The sequence below is a fragment of the Pseudophryne corroboree genome, chromosome 4 (genome assembly GCF_028390025.1).
Source record: "Pseudophryne corroboree isolate aPseCor3 chromosome 4, aPseCor3.hap2, whole genome shotgun sequence".
Taxonomy (NCBI): domain Eukaryota; kingdom Metazoa; phylum Chordata; class Amphibia; order Anura; family Myobatrachidae; genus Pseudophryne; species Pseudophryne corroboree.
Window position 1 is genome coordinate 491,183,353 of NC_086447.1, and position 20,985 is coordinate 491,204,337.

Genomic DNA, 20,985 nt, shown 5'->3' on the forward strand with positions numbered 1-20,985 from the left:
CACAGAAACTGAGAGGACGCTGCACATCCTCTCCGTATCATCTCCAATGCACGAGTGAAAATGGCGGCGACGCGCGGCTCCTTTATATAGAATACGAATCTCGCGAGAATCCGACAGCGGGATGATGACGTTCAGGCGTGCTCTGGTTAACCGAGCAAGGCGGGAGGATCCAAGTCTGCCTTGGAACCGTGTAAAATGGGTGAAGTTCGGATTCCGAGAAACCGAACCCGCTCATCACTAGTTTGTAGTTACACAAGTGTTGTTACGGTCATTTTTTCAGCGTGTTGCTGTAAATTGTTCATGCCTGTTGGCATGTGTTATGTTGAATGCCATGTTGTGCTGGTATGAATTTCACCGTTAAATTAAAAGTAAATCGTTTTCTCTAAATGTCTGTCTCCCTGGGCACAGTTCCTATACTGAGGTCTGGAGGAGGGGCATAGACGGAGGAGCCAGTTCACACTCTGAAAAAGTCTTAACGTGCCCTTGGCTCCTGCGGAACAGTCTATACCCCATGGTACTGAAGTGGACCCCAGCATCCTTTACAGACTAGGAGAAAAATATTTACCGGTAGGTATTAAAATCCTGTTTTCGACTGCATCTGTGAGAGAAATCGAAGGATTGTATGCACGTTTAAGGTACCATGCGACGCATGGGCACGCTGGTCTAATCTCGCGTCTCATGATAGTAAGTGCTGCACTTAATATTTGCACCCACCCATCACGTGATTACCATGCGATCTATTGCATGGTAATCACTTTGTCAGTTCAGGTGTGATTTCGTCGCACCTGAACTGCTGGTGCGATGTTGCAGGGGATCGCATAACTTTATGGGCACCATTAGTCCTGGGCTGGTATGTAATTGGAATCCCTACTGCCGCCCCGTATTACCACTCGTGGTGGTCCATGCCACCACCCAAGGGGGAATAAGAGTGTGGTTAGCGAAGCACGCCACCGTGCCTGATGCGTGGTGTGTGCAGCGATACCGCAAGGGGACTTGCTGCGTTCTCAGTTGGGATTCCGGCGTTGGTCTCCTGACCGCCAGTATTCTGGCTCCGACCCTTTGTGACTGGTACACCAAGTAGTTTAATTGTTCCCTGAACCAAATTGCATTCAGGTTAAGTAAACCATGAAAGACCCCTTTTCCACTTCATCAGTAACCTTGTTTATTGCTTGATCTATCTGGCTTGTGGTTCGTTGCGATACCCCTTTCAGTCTGCCACAAAAATCTGGGTTACTGCACATAAATCCACGTTGATGTGCAGTCTGAAAAGGGACAGTTGAAATAATCATGGTTGATCGACATGGTATCTCAAGTCTGGTAGCTACCAGGGTTGAACACTAATTCAACCTGTCTTGCATTGAGGAGTGAACGGGTAAGCCAGGTCTATGCATCGTGTTACAATTTTACGCTATAAGAAGAGGTGGCACTTTGAGATCATTTCCAAGTGCCACCTACGCACGCGTCACTGTTGAAGTCACCACCCCGGCATATTGTTGTGTAAAAGGGTCAGTTAAAAATAACCCAACTCCAGTGACCTGTGAATCCCAGCCTGTTATCAACCAGATTTGGACCTGGGGAAGTGTGCTGTGTAAACATCAGGGCCCTCATTCCGAGTTGTTCGCTCGGTATTTTTCATCGCATCGCAATGAAAATCCGCTTAGTACGCATGCGCAATGTTCGCACTGCGACTGCGCCAAGTAACTTTGCTATGTAGAAAGTAATTTTACTCACGGCTTTTTCATCGCTCCGGCGAACGTAATGTGATTGACAGGAAATGGGTGTTACTGGGCGGAAACACAGCGTTTCAGGGGCGTGTGGCTGAAAACGCTACCGTTTCCGGAAAAAACGCAGGAGTGGCCGGAGAAACGGTGGGAGTGCCTGGGCGAACGCTGGGTGTGTTTGTGACGTCAACCAGGAACGACAAGCACTGAACTGATCGCACAGGCAGAGTAAGTCTGGAGCTACTCTGAAACTGCTAAGTAGTTAGTAATCGCAATATTGCGAATACATCGGTCGCAATTTTAAGAAGCTAAGATTCACTCCCAGTAGGCGGCGGCTTAGCGTGTGTAACTCTGCTAAATTCGCCTTGCGACCGATCAACTCGGAATGAGGGCCCATGTCCTAAGTTATGCTTAAAAGATGCTGATTGTCTGTATATGCTGAGGACTGCCTCAAGGGAGTGTCTGAGAGTGACAATCAGGGCAGATACGGGCTCGGTGTAAATGGGGCCAACCTGGGAATAACCTAGGTTCAGGGTGCAGGGTAAACGTACTTGGGTCATGGTTGTAACGGTCTCTGAAAGCCCAGGTTGGACCTGGCTTTTTTGTGGGAAAAGTGTTATACGCGTTTGCTGTTTTTAAATGGCAGATTAGTATGCCAGGTAAGTAATTGTGAACCTTTAGCCATTTGCATTTGCTCATGTAAGTCGGTAAACTCTTGCATTTAGGTTAAATGTGGCAGGGATTGAAGTGTGTTCTGAAATCACTTTTACTGGTGCTATCCATGTTTTCTCTTGCAGGGTACACAGGTTATCCACAGGATAAACAGTGGGATATGATGTATCAACAGCGGATTGGCACCATTGATCAAAGTTTTTGGCCTCACAGAATGCACCAGGCCAGTCCCCCTATATCCCCTCCTCCTTTCTCAGGCAATTCAGTTTGTTTGCAGCGGCAGGAGGCAGACCATGGTCATTGGGCTACTGGTTTTATAGCAGCCATAAGCTTTTTATTTTTATAGTATTTTTTTTTTCCCGGCGTGATCTTTCTAAAACGTCCTATGCGTACCATTTAGAGTCGCTCCAACAACGCTGGGTCACAACAATGCTGTTTTTTGGTGGGCATCTGTGTAGGATATACTAGCAGGTACTGCAGACATTACCCGGCTATGGCTGGAGCATGGGGAGAAGGTAAGGCATGGGTTCCGCTTAGGAGTGAAAACACTAGACATAGCATCACTGCTTTGGGATGGATACTACCTCAGGGATCATAGGCTCCAGGGTGATAGGCCCTACACACTGGCCGAGCTGCCCGACGGCGGATACGGGTGACCGGGGGGCAGTGAAGTTTCTTCACTCCCCCCGTCACCCGGCTGCACTGAAGTGCAGGCAAATATGGACGAGATCGTCCTTATTGGCCTGCATGTACAGCCGATGGGGCACCAGCGATGAACGAGCGCGGTGACGTTCATCGCTGGAGCCTCCACACTGCATGATATGAACGTTATCTCGTTCATTTATGAACGTTATCTTGTTCATTAATGAACGAGATTGTTCATATTGTGCAGTCATGTCGGCCAGTGTGTAGGGCCCTTTAGTCTGAGACTGGGATTCCTGGGGTTGATGTCCGCAGTGGGGAGTAAGACACTCTCCTGGTTGCCCCTCCCCGGTTCGTGACCAGTTTCCTCCGAGTTTCCATCTGTGAGGCTGTGTATCTGAAAAGACCCAGTCGCAGCATAGTCCGCTGTATGACTAGTGCGTCGGTGTTCACTTGGGCATTTGTGTTCACTGTAGGTTCACATGGCCGTTGTGTACCCTAATAGCGTCTGGATACACTCCAGGGACGTGTGGTGAGTTAAATGGCTCAGGAGGCACTGGCTAGCACCAAAGACAGATTCACACACAATATACAGATGTAGCCACCTTTGTCTTGACCGATTCTCCGCCTAGACGTCCGTTTAGTCACACTAAGGCGATAGCTGAGTTTAATCACAGGCAGGCGCGTTCAGGCGATCTAGATACTCAGCATGCATTACACATCTCCACCACTGGGTGGCTAATGCTCCACTAATCCAGTACTTTCGATCGTACAGTATAGCGGCGGATTGATCTACCTGTACCTGTACAGCTCTGGCAATTGGTCAGTGACGACTGTAATGTTAATACTGTAGGCGTAACGGGAGGTGGTGGAAAAAGATGGTGACCTACTGTAGAGTACTGTATGTGTATGGAGACGCAACTAATTGTGTAAAAGGAAGAATGTACAGTACAATGTATAAACACCGTGCTTTTAAAATACATGAGCGTCTGAGTTCCCTAAGGCATAATGGGAATGGAGGGCTAGCAGGAGGCGGTGGAAAATACCGTGCTTTACAAATGCGAGTGTCCGAGTCCTCTAAGGCATAAATCAACACCAATGGGGTGGGGTCCGGGCGCTGTTTGCAGTACTTTTACACATGAAATTGGGAATCTCTCATGAGGCATCGTGGGCTAGGGGTGAAGGCTCCCACCTCCCACGCTGAGGGTCCAGGGTTCGATACCTGATGTGCCTTCTTTTTTTTTTATTGTAATAATACACTGTATTATTTTATTTTCATTGTAAGACAGTCAATGGAAGGATGCACACAAGTTTCATATAAATCAGAGTAGATCTGCAGGAGCGATTCTTTACGCTAAATGCATCTACACAGCGGTAATGAGTAGAAATGAGTGTATTCTGAGTGAGCAAAACAGTACAGTAGATCTTCGGCGTTTGTGTATTGCACAGGACCTGAATTCCCTCCCTGTCCACTGCATGATCTGTGCAGGCTCCCAGGGGGGAAGGGCGATGGGCTAGCAGGAGGCGGTGGAAAATACTGTGCTTTACAAATGCGAGCGTCTGAGTCCCCTAAGGCATAAACCAACACCAATGGAAAGGAAGGGCCAACCTTTTTTTTTAATGTGTTCCCGTGAACAAGCACAAACAGCTAATTAGTACCCTAATAGAACATACTGTACAGAGATACTAAGTACGGTGATTTGGCATCCTGTAAAACAGCTGTTCATGCTAATTAGTACACTAGTAGAACATACTGTACAGAGATACTAAGGATGGTGATTTGGCATCTAGGAACTTTCAGAGGAGCTTTTATCTCTCTCCATTATACATACAAAGATTAAACTTGCAACTGTACGTTACAAGCTGTTCGTGCTAATTAATACACTAGTAGAACATACTGTACAGAGATACTAAGGATGGTGATTTGGCATCTAGGAACTTACTGAGGAGCTTTTATCTCTCTCCATTATACAAAGAAAGATTAAACTTGCCACTCTACGTTACAAGCTGTTTGTGCTAATTAGTACACTAGTAGAACATAGAGTACAGAGATACTAAGGACAGTAATTTGGCATCCAGGAATTTAGGGAGGAGCTTTTATCTCTCTCCATTATACTTAGATAGATTACAATGGAGAGATTAAAGCTCCTCCCTAAATTCGTGGATGCCAAATCACTGTACTTAGTATCTCTGTACAGTATGTTCTACTAGTGTACTAATTAGCACGAACAGCTTGTAACGTACAGTGGCAATTTTAATCTTTCTATGTATAATATAGAGAGATAAAAGCTCCTCCCTAAGTTCCTGGTTGCCAAATCACCATCCTTAGTATCTTTGCATAGTATTTTCTATTAGGGTACTAATTAGCACAAACAGCTAATTAGTACACTAGTAGAACATAGAGTACAGAGATACTAAGGACAGTAATTTGGCATCCAGGAATTTAGGGAGGAGCTTTTATCTCTCTCCATTATACTTAGATAGATTACAATGGAGAGATTAAAGCTCCTCCCTAAGTTCGTGGATGCCAAATCACTGTACTTAGTATCTCTGTACAGTATGTTCTACTAGTGTACTAATTAGCACAAACAGCTTGTAACGTACAGTGGCAATTTTAATCTTACTATGTATAATATAGAGAGATAAAAGCTCCTCCCTAAGTTCCTGGTTGCCAAATCACCACCCTTAGTATCTCTGCATAGTATTTTCTATTAGGGTACTAATTAGCACAAACAGCTAATTGGTACCCTAATAGAACATACTGTACAGAGATACTAAGTATGGTGATTTTGTATCCAGGAACTTATTGAGGAGCTTTTATCTCTCTCCATTATACATAGAAAGATTAAACTTGCCGCTGTACGTTACAAGCTGTTTGTGCTAATTAGTACCCTAATAGAACATACTGTACAGAGATACGAAGTATGGTGATTTGGCATCCAGTTAAAAGCTGTTCGTGCTAATTAGTATACTAGTAGAACATACTGTACAGAGATACTAAGAATGGTGATTTGGCATCTGGGAACTTCCAGAGGAGCTTTTATCTCTCTCCATTTTACATAGAAAGATTAAACTTGCCGCTGTACTTTACAAGCTGTCCGTGCTAATTAGTACCCTAATAGAAAATACTATACAGAGATACTAAAGACGGTAATTTGGCACCCAGGAATTTAGGGAGGAGCTTTTATCTCTCTCCATTATACTTAGAAAGATTACAATGGAGAGAGATAAAAGCTCCTCCCTAAGTTCGTGGATGCCAAATCACTGTCCTTAGTATCTCTGTACAGTATGTTCTACTAGTGTACTAATTAGCACAAACAGCTTGTAACGTACAGTGGCAAGTGTAATTTTTCTAAGTATAATGGAGTGAGATAAAAACTCCTCCCTATGTTCCTGGATGTCAAATTACCATGCTTAGCATTTCTGTACAGTATTTCCTATCTAGCCAGAAACCCTGTATCCTGTGCAAGCTAGGCGGACAACTGGAGGGGACCCGAAACACGGTTGCTTCCCGTTTCCCTTCCCAGTGTCACATAAACTAGTGGTTGGTCTGCCCCGAAAGCCAAGAGTCTCCTCTTTTGTATGGTACAAGTCCTGAGTCTCTGGTACACCCAGAACCAGAGATATCAGTACGCAAAGTGGACCCATTTTCCCATAGACTATAATGGGACCATTAATTCAGACCCACCATAGGTTCCGACGCTTGCCATGAGCCTTGAGGGGGTCACAGAAACTTGGGGTTGGTACCCTCCGGTAGCTAATTGTCTCCCCTTCCATACCAACCTAGTGATGAAGGCTCCCACCTCCCATGCTGAGAGTCACAAAGTGCCAACCTTTTTTTTTCTATGTTCCCGTGACATTCACTTTATTATTTTTTTTCTTTGTTGTACATTCAATGAAAGGGTGCACACAGGTTTCACATAAATCAAAGTAAATCTGCAGCAGCGATTCTTTCCGCTATATACAAATACACAGCGGTAATGAGTATAAATTAGTGTATTCCGACGCAACTAACTGAGCAACACAGTACTGTAGATCGTCAGCATTTGTGTATTGTACCTGACCTGAACTCCCTCCCTGTCCACTGCATGACCTGTGCAGGCTCCCAGGGGGGAAGGGCGATGGGGGTAGGGAGAGGCGGTGGAAAACACTGTGCTTTTGAAATACAAGTATTAACGTCCGAGTCCCCTAAGGCATAAACCAACACCAATGGGAAGGAAGTGCCAACCTTTTTTTAATGTGTTCCTGTAACATTCACTTTATTATTATTATTTTTCTTTGTTATACATTCAATGGACGGGTGCACACAGGTTTCACATAAATCAGAGTGGGCGGTGGATTTTCCTACATACAGTAGTATACTGTTGCACATGTCTTGTAACCTGATCGGAACTCCCTCCCTGTCTACTGCATGTACTTTGCAGGCTCCCAGGGGGGAAGGGGAAAGTGGGATGGGGGTAGGGTGAGGCAGTGGAAAATACAGTGTTCAAAGAAAAGGCATAATCAAAACCATAGGGAACTTTGTGGTGTATCGTTATGCGCAAAGACCTCACTTATCCCTATCACCCCTGTGTATTTTAGCTAGGGGATTCTGACGCTCCTTCAGCATTGCCCCGTGACCTACCAAATCTGTGCTGCTACTTGCTCCATAGCCGAGGGCCTCCATTGGGCGAGGAGTCACAGGCGGTAGCCATTTCAATTGAGTCTCCCTGCTACAGAATTGTATGTATACCATATGGTGCATAGACCCTAAACAGTACAACTGCTCCTGCAGCTTTGCCCTAGTTTATGTGAATAACTCCCTCCCTGTCTACTGCATGACCTGTGCAGGATCCCAGGGGGGAAGGGCGATGGGCAAGCGGGAGGCGGTGGAAAATACTGTGCTTTTGAAATGCAAGTACTGTATGAGTCTGAGTCCCCAGTATGTTCTTCTAGTGTATTAATTAGCACGAACAGCTTGTAACGTACAGTTGCAAGTTTAATCTTTCTATGTATAATGGAGAGAGATAACAGCTCCTCTGGAAGTTCCTAGATGCCAAATCACCACCCTAAGTATCTCTGTACAGTATGTTCTACTAGTGTACTAATTAGCACGAACCGCTTTTAACTGGATGCCAAATCACCGTCCTGGGTATCTCTGTACAGTATGTTCTATTAGGGTACTAATTAGCAAGAACAGCTTGTAAAGTACAGCGGCAAGTTTGCTCTTTCTATGTATAATGGAGAGAGATAAAAGCTCCTCAGTAAGTTCCTGGATGCCAAATCACCGTCCTTAGTATCTCTGTACAGTATGTTTTACTAGTGTACTAATTAGCACGAACAGCTTGTAATGTACAGCGGCAACTTTAATCTTTCTATGTATAATGGAGAGAGATAAAAGCTCCTCAGTAAGTTCCTGGATGCCAAATCACCGTACTTAGTATCTCTGTACAGTATGTTCTATTAGGGTACTAATTAGCTGTTTGTGCTAATTAGTACCCTAATAGAAAATACTATGCAGAGATACTAAGTTTGGTGATTTGGCAACCAGGAACTTAGGGAGAAGCTTTTATCTCTCAATATTATACATAGAAAGATTAAAATTGCCACTGTGTGTTACATGCTGTTCGTGCTAATTAGTACACTAGTAGAACATACTGTACATAGATACTAAGTACAGTGATTTGGCATCCAGGAACTTAGGGAGGAGCTTTTATCTCTCTCCATTGTAATCTTTCTAAGTATAATGGAGAGAGATAAAAGCTCCTCCCTAAGTTCGTGGATGCCAAATCACTGTCCGTAGTATCTCTGTACAGCATGTTCTTCTAGTGTACTAATTAGCACGAGCAGCTTGTAACATACAGTGGCAGGTTTGATCTTTCTCCTCCGTAAATTCCTGGTTGCCAAATCACCGTCTTTAGTATCTCTGTATAGTATTTTCTATTAGGGTACTAGTTAGCACGAACAGCTAATTAGTACCCTAATAGAACATACTGTACAGAGATACTAAGTACGGTGATTTGGCATCCAGGAACTTACTGAGGAGCTTTTATCTCTCTCCATTATACATAGAAAGATTAAACCTGCCATGTACGTTACAAGCTGTTCATGCTAATTAGTACCCTAATAGGACATACTGTACAGAGATACTAAGTTCGGTGATTTGGCATTCCGTTAATAGCCGTTTGTGCTAATTAGTACACTAGTAGAACATACTGTACAGAGATACTAAGGACGGTGATTTGGCATCTAGGAACTTTCAGAGGAGCTTTTATCTCTCTCCATTATACATAGAAATATTAAACTTGCCACTGTACGTTACAAGCTGTTCATGCTAATTAGTACACTAGTAGAACATAGAATACAGAGATACTAAAGACTGTAATTTGGCACCCAGGAACTTAGGGAGGAGCTTTTATCTCTCTCTCCATTATACTTAGAAAGATTACAATGGAGAGAGATTAAAGATCCTCCCTAAGTTCGTGGATGCCAAATCACTGTCCTTAGTATCTCTGTACAGTATGTTCTACTAGTGTACTAATTAGCACGAACAGCTTGTAACGTACAGTGGCAAGTGTAATTTTTCTAAGTATAATGGAGAGAGATAAAAACTCCTCCCTATGTTCCTGGATGTCAAATTACCATGCTTAGCATTTCTGTACAGTATTTCCTATCTAGCCAGAAACCCTGCATCCTGTGCAAGCTAGGCGGACAACTGGAGGGGACCCGAAACACGGTTGCTTCCCGTTTCCAGTGTCACATAAACTAGTGGTTGGTCTGCCCCGAAAGCCAAGAGTCTCCTCTTTTGTATGGTACCAGTCCTGAGTCTCTGGGACACCCAGAACCAGAGATATCAGTATGCAAAGTGGACCCATTTTCCCATAGACTATAATGGGCCCGTTAATTCAGGTCCACCATGGGTTCCGACGCTCGCCATGAGCCTTGTGGGGGTCACAGAAACTTGGGGTTAATACCCTCCGGTAGCTAATTGTCTCCCCTTCCATACCAACCTAGCGATGAAGGCTCCCACCTCCCACGCTGAGAGTCCCAAAGTGCCAACCTTTTTTTTCTATGTTCCCGTGACATTCACATAAATCAGAGTAGGTGGAGGATTTTCCTACATACAGTACATACAGTAGTATACTGTTGCACATGTCTTGTAACCTGATCGGAACTCCCTCCTTGTCTACTGCATGTACTTTGCAGGCTCCCAGGGGGGAAGGGGAAAGTGGGATGGGGGTAGGGCGAGGCAGTGGAAAAAACCGTGTTCAAAGAAAAGGCATAATCAAAACCATGGGGTACTTTGCGGTGTATCGTTATGTGCATTGACCTCGCTTATCCCTATCACCCCTGTGTATTTTAGCTAGGGGATTCTGACGCTCCTTCAGCATTGCTTCAAATCTGTGCTGTTACTTACTCCATAGCCGAGTGCCTCCATGGAGCTAGGAGTCACAAGCGGTAGCCATTTCAATTGAGTTTGCCCTGCTATAGAATTGTATGTGTACCATACGGTGCATAGAACCTTTACAGTAGAAACTCTCCTGCAGCTTTGCCCTGCTTTATGTAAAACTTGTGTTTTGTCAGTTTGCTATGCGATCGAGCCCGGTGCAACGTAATGTGCATAGACCTCGCTTATCTCTATCGCCCCTGTGTATTTTGGCTAGGGGATTGTGACGCTCCTTCAGCATTGCCCCATAGCCATCGCTGCCTGCCACGAGGTGGGGGTTCAGGGGTAATGGTCATTTTGCCAGTGTGCTATGCGATTGAGTCCGGTGTACCGTAATGTGCAGACCTAGCTTATCCCTATCGCCCCTGTGTATTTTAGCTAGGGGATTGTGACGCTCCTTCAGCATTGCCCCATGCACAAGGGTTCAGGGGCGGCGGCCATTTTGCCAGTGTGCTATGCGATCGAGTCCAGTGTACCATAATGTGCATAGACCTCGCTTATTCCTATCGCCCCTGTGTATTTTAGCTAGGGGATTGTGACGCTCCTACAGCATTGCCCCATAGCCTGTAAAATCTGGACTGTTACTTGCTCCGTAGCCTAGGGCCTCTGTGGGGCAAGGAGTCATAGGTGGTAGCCATTTCTATTGAGTCTGCCCAGCTACAGAATTGTATGTGTACTGTACGGTGCATAGAACCTTAACAGTAGAACCGCTCATGCAGCTTTGCCCTGGTTTATGTGAATAAAAAAAATAATAAAGTGTCTGGAAAAAACTAACATGCATTTGTACTTTAGGAATCGAACTCAGGACTCTGAGTATAGGAAGCAGAACACTTCACCACTTCGCCGCAGACAGATGAATAAATCCATTGGTTTTGATTATGCTGTAATGACTACGGGATTAGGACGCTAACATACTGTACAAAATTCCTAATCTCAAGAGGCAATAGTGAACTTCTAACACGTCCATTTGCGACAGTGTATACTACTGGTTTTCTGTTGTTTTGTCTGCGGGACTTGGACGCTCACATATTCATAAAGTACTGTAGATGGATCATATACTGTATGCTGTACTATCTGTGTCTGTATCGTATATACTGTATTAAATAATGCAGCGTAATGAGTATTTACTGTATGCAGCGTAATGAGACGCCTTAGTAAAGTAGTCCTTATTATATATTTCAGTATTGTACTTTACGGGAGACCACACGCATGCTCAGTGGTGATTGTAAAAAGCGACATCTGGTGGCTGATCGCAGGTATTACACGTAAAGGTAACGCCAAACGCTCTGTCTGCCTCCGTGCGATTAGGTACGCCTCTCTGTGACTAGGCGCGCCTCCCTACGCTGCGTATGCTCGATCGGGACAAACGCCTCAGCCAGTCAAGATAAAGGTGGCTACATCTGTATGAGCCAAAGCGTACATCTGGGCATTATACACAGGTGCAGCAGTATATACATCTGGGCATTATACACAGGTGCAGCGGTATATACATCTGGGCATTATACACAGGTGCAGCAGTATAAACTCCTGAAAATTGTGAGTTTTGATCAGAGATGTGTGTAAAAGATAGGCAGGTGAGGCCATTCAGCGTTAATGTATTGATCGATCCTGGAAGTGGGGTTAAGTCTCCCTGTATCCCACTCTCCTGAACTAAAATAGGTGATATAGCACTAAGGGGGTCATTCTGAATTGATCGTAGCTGTGCTAAATTTAGCACAGCTACGATCATGTTCCCAGACATGCAGGGGGACGCACAGGGCTAGCCCTCCCCACCCCCTCCCCCGCACAAGTCCAACAGCATTGCACAGCGGCGCTGCTTTTGTACTTGTTGAGAAACTCCCGGCCAGTGCAGCTCCTGCGGCTGAACGGGAGTTGCTCGTCGCTGCTCATGGTCGCAGCAGCTACATGTTACGTCACGCAGCCGCTGCGGCCCGCCACCTGCACGGTCCGGCCACGCCCCCAAAACGCAATTGTAGAATATACCTGTTCGTTGTATATGTGTTAATGCACTCTGTATTGGGTAGGGTTTGGCAATAGGATTAATTAAAAATGTATATATGAAATCTGGCACTTTGAATATTAATAAGGGTTTATCAACAGCTGCTATAGATGTGCCACAACCACATTCCCTTACCACCACTCGTTCCTGACGAGGCGTCCCATGTACTTCTGCTCTCATGGGCATTCAGCGCCCAAATGAAACTGTATTTAGAGCAGTGCGCCTATCTGTTACAATAAAGATTTGCAGCATTACTATATTTTATTGTGTATACCTTGTTAGTTGCCATATTAGTGAGAACACCTGTAGAGACTGAACGCAGACTATTTTATTTCCATTTCATCACTACGGAGAGCGGCACCTCTATGAACAGTCTGCATTATGCTAGTGAGTGCTACGTCTACTCCCCTGATACTCACAAACGTTTAGAGATGTTTAAAGCTTTCCATGTTAGGAGTGGTTATGTTTGTTATTTAACGTAAGTTGGGTTTATTGATGATCTGTTCAGCACTTTTCAGTATAAGTGAAATGCCTTAAACTTTTAAAATGTTTACAAAATTCCAAAAATGTTATTCTATATTTAAATTTATGTTTTAAAAATAAAAATTATTTATTGCAAATTTGTATTGCTTTTATTTTAATATATATTGATTTTTCAAATTTAAATGTAATTTACTGTTCAGGTTCAAATACAGCAGAATTAAAACTTTTAATTTGGCATAATAGAGGAAATTTGGAAAGTAGTGAATGGGGAAGACAAAAGCTGCACCCTAAGGATACTCAATTATATTATATTATATAAAACATTGGTATACTTCTACCCAACCATGGGGTTTATTCCGATCGGGGCGGAAATTCGTGGCGTCCGCATTGCGTACGTACGATGTCGCTGGACAACGACGCTGCCAACAAGAAATGTGATCGCACCAGCGATAGCAATAAGACGGTCAAGTGGGAGGCGTTACTGGGAGGATACTCACCGTTTTCCAGGCGTGGTAAGTCCAACACAGGCGTTTGGAGGGTGGATGTCTGACGTCAGGACTGGGACCTTCATCGATGGATCCGTCGCACAGGGTCTTGTTTTGATAGAAACATTTTTAGCATAGCAGTGCTGCACAAGCGTTCAAAGCACTGCTATGCTATAATACACTCCCCCATAGGCGACGTCAGGTTGATCGCAGGAGCAGCAAAAAGTTGCTACATGCGATCAACTCGCAATGACCCCCCCCCCCCCCCATGTGCCTTGGAGTTCATGTCCACCACGCTGTGTGCATTACGGGCTTAATGACTGTTCTGTGCCAACCAGCTAACATGCCCGGACATCACCCGAGATTCATTATCACTTAAACAAGTTTAATTTTATTTTCATTTGCTTATGTAATCATATAATTCTGAAACAAATGCCTGATAACATTTTTAGATATAAACTGCAGTCATTGTACAATACCTAACTTAAATAACTCACTAATCTGTGTCAAAGTCAGAAAAATATCTCTACACACACTGCCATATTTGCACCTCATACTGGTCCGTGCTGCGCATGCGTACGCTCTCCCGTACGTGCGCATACTCACAGTCGCGGGCACCCGCAGGCGCATGGTATGCGTATTTACGGTAGAGTTTATGCGATCGTAGCGTGCGACTCAATCATTACATATTTTCACTAATAATGTATTTTGTAGATCATGGTCCCTTTGATAGATTCTGAAAGTTTGGTTAATATAGAATGTTCATGAACAGAGAAATCCCTCTTTGTTTGATACGAAGGGTCAGACAGGAGTAATACAGTGGTGTTTAGTATCCATCGGAAGAATATTTAATTAGAAATATTCCGGTGTTGGTTTGAAGCAGATCAATCGCTCGTGCGAATAGTTATGGACATAAGAAGTTTATGAACATTTACTTTATTTGCACTTTATTACCCATGCGGCGGGAAACCCAGTTTCCCTCCCACCTGAGCTGTTGGAAATAGTCACAGCCCACCTGTATGAATCAACCTATGACCTTTTGTTATAATGCGAAGCCGAATTCCTGTGTCCAATGAACAATAAGATTGTAGGGACCATTGAATTGCATTGTGTGTGGGGCATAAATAGGCAGGCCGACCATATCCAGTTCACTCTCTTCAACGGTTCTCATTGCTGATAATCGGGAGCTGGATATCGAGGCGCGTGCGATCGTTTCCCCTTGTGCGTAAGTGTTTCTCCGCAACTATATTGATCTTCTTGTTATTGTGGGCCAATCTCTCTCAATTTCTCTCTCTCTCTCTCTCTCTCTCCTTCTCTTTCTCACTCATTTTCCCTTAAATTGTATTGTATTGTATTTCCTGTGTAGTTATCTGGTTAGGTAGTCTATGTTATATTGTAGTGTATGACTTGTATTGTGTTTAACTCTTTTGCAAGTATAGCATTCATAATATATATTTTAGGCGTTGGACCCTGAGCACGGTATCTGTGTGTTTCTTATAGTATTAAGTATTCTCAGAGCGTCGGTGACGCTCAAACAGCTTTTAAGGTAATAAGGTTATACTGTGTTGCATTTACTCTCTAACATTACACTAAGGTTTTACTGCACAATACACTGTTTATGGTTTAGATACAAAGGTTTAATATAGTGAGCATCAGCTCCGCTGGTGATCTCCTCGTGGTCCCGAGCGTTAGCTACGCTATAGCGAATCATTACTTTAGTTAACAGCCAATAACGTGCCTGCCTGTGATCTCTTGGCCGTGAGTGAACGTGACGCTTGAGCGTCTCGATCACGGCAAAGCGATTGTTACGCAACTAGCGTACCCTTACGGTACTTCATACATAAATAGCGTACAGTGTTCTTAGACCTCATAAAGGGTATTATATACGATAAATATTTAGTTTTATCAATTGGCGGCTCGCCCTGTCCTTCACATATCTGCACTAGGTAATTTCAGCAGACATTATCCAGCAGCAAAGGGCGGGAGATCATATTCCTCGTAGTGCTGTTTGGATAAGCGTCTGCTTCTCTTAGTAAAGGGTGCTGAAGGAATCCGGGAACCGGAGGTAAGAACAAAACAATAGTGCCTTTTTAAAACTGTTTATTTTTCTGTCTTGCGTACACACGCACGCACACATATATCTGCATTTCCTTTTTCATTGGTGTATTTTCGTATGTCACTCTCCTGTTTGCCAGTTCTATAGTTGATAAACGTATAAATTGTGTCACGGTGGATCTTTGCTTTGCGTACACGTGTCTCTAACAAAAGACTGAGACTTGCGTACGCAATCCAAGGGCCGACGCACGCAGCGTATATTACGCAACGGAGCGTACGGGTACACCCACGTAACTCAAATCACAAGTTTTTTTTTCTCTCCTCTCAACGCGATAAGTAGCGCCACGCGGTAAATAACGCCAGGCGATAAATCGCGCAAAATTTTTTTTTTTAATTCCAAATTTAAATTAATAGATCCTTCTCCTAATTTGTAACACATCTGGTCTAAAGAGACATTTCTGCGCAGAAATAGAAATAGAAACAAAAGTGTACATGTGGTGAGTGAGTGTGTTGTATACAATTTTACAGGTTGAACCACAAGAAAAGTCGAGTACTCGTGAGGTACATGCGTGTAAGTGACGTACATGGTGGCTAGGGAGGCATCCCTGGTTAAATATACAATTTGAGCATTAGAGTGTAGCAGACCAGGAGGTCATACTGTAACAGACCAGGAGGTCATAGCAGACCAACAGGTTCAGGTACAGCAGACAAGGAAGTCCGCTATACAGTCCACAGGCACAACACCAAGAAAGGGTTGGTGCAACACCCATATAGGCCATATAAGCTCTGGCTGAAGGAATTCGCAGCCGTAATTTTCGATTCCACTGGTCGCTCAGTACATAAGATTAGTTGCTTGTGTACTAAACGATTGTACCGCACGTAATTGTGTGCATTAGTAAACCTGACCGGTACTATTTGTGTACGAAGGTCATAAACGCTATTTGTACATTCTAACGTGATTTGTGTAACTTTTTTTTATTTTAAGGGAAGTTCGCTGCTCACTCAGGAACTATCCAGCAACCAATAGTTACTGGAAAGAGAAAGTGTTCTTCGGAGCACCCTCACAGGTTCCAGTAAATAGAGGTTCAGGTCGCAGGGGCCCTAGGTCGAGTACGCCAGCACCATATCGGTGTGATCAGGTCGTATTGGTCGGCGTGGGCGAGTGAGTGGGGTACTCGGTAAACCGCCACCGCCAGCCTATTTTGGACATTTGGTTTGCGTAAGGGTTGGTTAAATAAAGCAACACCTTCGAACTATGGGGGCCACTTGTTCAGGTAGGGGGCGATCAACCTCGGTTCGGGTTGATTCAGTGAACCGACCAATTGGGTCGGCAAGGTATGTAATGTGTGAGAAATACGGAAGTCACACAGAAGCTTTATGTGATGAATGGGAGAGAATGACAGTACATGACGGGGAGAAATTCCCAAGAGTAGGTAGCTTCAGCACAGAGGTGTTAACGAATTTAAGGAGAAGGATATGTCTCATTAAATCAACAAAGAGACGAATCAAACATTACGATTATTTGCAGTTGTGGCAGCAGGAAGGTGACATACAGAGAGGATTGGCTCAGGCGGCGGGATCTGGCTCAATCAGAAAACTGATAGCCACGGCCCCACCGCCACCATACATATCAGGAGAGAAATTGGTTGCGGAGAATGACGCACTAAGGTGTAACACACAAACACTTAGCAACTGTATAAATGTTAAAGATAATGTTAACCAATTAACCAATGCAAGTATTAACCCGTGCAAGTTGTACCCTGTTTTGAACTTTCCTCAGGAGTGTGATCAAGAAGACGAATCGGCAACAATTTCAGCGCTCTCTCTAGCAGCCACCATAGCAGAGACCACAGTAGGCACAGCTCCACCCACGAGATTAGTAACAAAGGCCCCTAGCGGAGGGATAGGTGAGGTCGTGTCTACAGGTAAGTACGGCACCATACACTATGCTGAAGCCATTTCACCACAGGCTGTAGAACCCACACAGAGTGATGTTGTTAGAGTTAATCCTGTTAGGGTAATAGCTGTTCCAAATGGGAAAACTGACACAACAGGGGTCACCCCTGTGAGGAACATTGCCATGTATAGCCCATTTTCCAGAATGGAATTAAGGACCATCGTGTCTGAATTCCCTGACCCTAGAAAAGATTTAGTTGCCAGTCAAAAATACATCAGAGACTTAGGTAACACTGTAGAGCCCAACAATAAAGACTGGCAGATATTGCTGAGAGCATGTTTACCCTCCAATGTTGACGCAACTCAATTTTTAGCTGATTGCGGATTAGATCAGGATGTACCTCTTACAGATGTGTACAACAAAGACAATGTAAAAAGAATAAACTTACAGTTAAAAGAATATTTCCCAGCGGTAGTCAGATGGAACAAGATATTCTCCATTAAACAGAAGGAGTCAGAGACAGCTGCAGAGTATTTTCACAGAGCATTATCAGAAATGGCAAAATACACAGGCATAGAGGACATTAAAACAAACATAAACCATCGAGAAGTAGCAGTATCGGTACTGATGGATGGTTTAAAAGAATCATTAAAGACTAGGGTACAGACCACACAACCATGTTGGCGAGGTCTGTCTGTGGCTACTTTGAGAGAGGCTGCTATTGATCACGATAGGAACATCACCAGACACAGGGAACAACAAAGTGATAAGTTAATGGCCGTAAGTATACAGGCCCTGACCACAAGGCAGCCTTTGATTGTATCACCAAACCCTGTGGGTAAGTCAAGTGTGGTTACTTGTTATTCTTGTCATAAACAGGGACACATGGCACGAGATTGTAGAGTAAAGAATGTACGAAACTCATACCAACCCCCTAGACAACGACACGACACACGACATTGGGAGCAAGGTCCGCAGAAACGGAGTTATGAGCCACATGCAGGGGAAACAAAAAGATACTCCCCAAACAGAGATTGGCAAACCTCTGGTAGTTCCCAGCTAACTCCCTCACAAGTAGTTGCTGCCAGCGGGATTCAGGGAGGTCACCATACCCAATAGGGGTGTGGCCATACCTGTAATCTGCAGCCAGTAAAATTGATTGCAAGTCTTGGAAGTGAACCAGAAATTGCAATCAATGTAGCTGGTAAATCATTAAACTTTCTTGTAGACACAGGGGCGGCCAAATCAGTGATAAATTCGACAGTGGGCATGAGGACCACTGGTAGGACAATTCCAGCCGTGGGAGTAACAGGAGTAGTCCAGCATTACCCTGTTAGCAAACCAGCAGAGATTACAATAGGGCCTTTACATACCAAGCATTCCTTTTTGCTGGCAGCATCGGCACCGACCAATCTCCTGGGAAGAGACTTACTGTGTAAAATGGGGTGCGTCATTTATTGTACTCCTGAAGGTGTATTCTTGGACATACCTGAGAATCACGCTCAGGAAGTACGAGACATGTTAGACTCCCCGTCAAAATTAATGTCACATACCACTATGACAAATAGGACTCCCTCCCAAGTAGAAGAAATGACATCTCAGATACCAGAGTCACTTTGGACTAAAGATGGACAGGACACTGGATTAATGGCAAACGTAGCTCCGGTAGTTGTACAAGTAAAAGATGGTAGGATAGCTCCAAAAATCCCACAGTACCCTCTGAAGCCAGAGGTGGAGTTAGGAGTTTACCCAGTAATAGAGCGCTTGCTACAACAGGGCATTCTGGTAAGAACGTCCAGCACTGCTAATAGTCCCATCTTCCCTGTGAAAAAGAGTGGGGGGAGGGGTTACCGGCTAGTGCAGGATCTAAGGGGGATTAACAAAATAGTTGAGAGTCAGTTCCCCGTAGTGCCAAATCCAGCTGTCATCCTAATGCAAATCCCTCCCACTGCGAAATTTTTCACTGTTATTGACCTCTGCTCCGCTTTCTTTTCGGTACCTCTGCACCCTGACAGTCAATATTTGTTCACATTTACATACAGAGGAGTCCAATACACATGGACTCGATTACCACAAGGATTCATAGATAGCCCAAGTATATTTTCTCAGGCTTTGCATGATTGTTTACAGTCTTTCCAACCAGTGAGTGGATCAGTATTAATACAGTACGTGGATGATCTACTACTGTGTTCTGATTCATTGGAGGCATCCCTGAAGGATACGAAACAGCTCCTGTTTCATCTTTCAGACACAGGACACAAGGTTTCCAAAGACAAGTTGCAATTATGCCAAACTAAGGTAAAATATTTGGGACACTGTTTAACACAAGGACTGAGACACCTGACCGCTGATAGAATTCAAGCAATTAGAGACATGACTCTGCCACAAACCCAGCAACAGATCAGAACATTTTTAGGAATGTGTGGGTATTGCCGTAACTGGATCCCAGGGTTTTCCATCCTAGCGTTACCTTTGCAGGAGATGGTCTCCTCAAACAAACCTGATCGGATTTCGCATACAGACGAGTCTGAGGCAGCATTTGAGAGACTTAAACAGTGCCTAACGCAGGCACCAGCATTAGGTATGCCGGACTATGGGAAACCCTTTGAACTATACGGAACAGAAAGTGCTGGTTGCGCGGCAGGCGTACTAACCCAAAAGCACGGTGATGCCAGCAGGCCAGTAGCATATTACAGCGCTCAGCTAGACACGGTAGCGCGATCCCTCCCCACATGCTTGCGAAGCGTTGCTGCGATAGCATTGCTAGTAACGAAAAGCGAAGACGTCGTGCTAGGTCACAACCTCACAATTCATACACCGCATGCAGTGTCAGCCTTGTTAAATTCTGCCCAAACCAGGCACGTCTCATCAGCGCGGTTTACAAGATGGGAATTGGCACTAATGGCCCCCGTAAACATCACCATAAGGAGATGCAGTGCATTAAATCCTGCAACATATCTCCCAAGTGTGTCTGGACAGACCCAAAGGGTGGAGGATGAGAGTACTGGGGAAGGAGGATTTAATACAAAGGAAGATACTCATGATTGTATAGAATATTTGACCCAAAATTTTACCGCAAGGCCTGACATCAGTGACAACCCACTGGAAGATGCAGAACTTACGTTCTACACGGACGGTAGTTGTCATAGACAGTCAGACTCGGGAGACCTGTGTACTGGATACGCAGTCGTAGATGACCAAGGCACCATAGAAGCGGAACCGCTAGGCCCACCTCACTCAGCCCAGGTTGCTGAACTGGTCGCCCTAACCAGAGCATGTGAATTGGCTAAGGGCAAATCAGCCAATATCTACACCGATTCTAGATACGCATTCGGGGTAGTCCATGATTTCGGAGCCCTATGGCGCCTCAGAAATTTCATGACGGCAGCTGGTACATCGGTAGTGCATGCAGCTCACATAAAAAGGCTTCTAACAGCGATACAGGAACCCGACAGAGTGGCTGTTATCAAATGTAAAGCACATACATATAGCCAAGACCCAGTATCGCTTGGTAACAGCCGAGCAGACGAAGCAGCTAAGTTAGCAGCCGCTACCCCCAGACAGACAGACACCACACAACTGATGGTATTTAATACCATCAACAC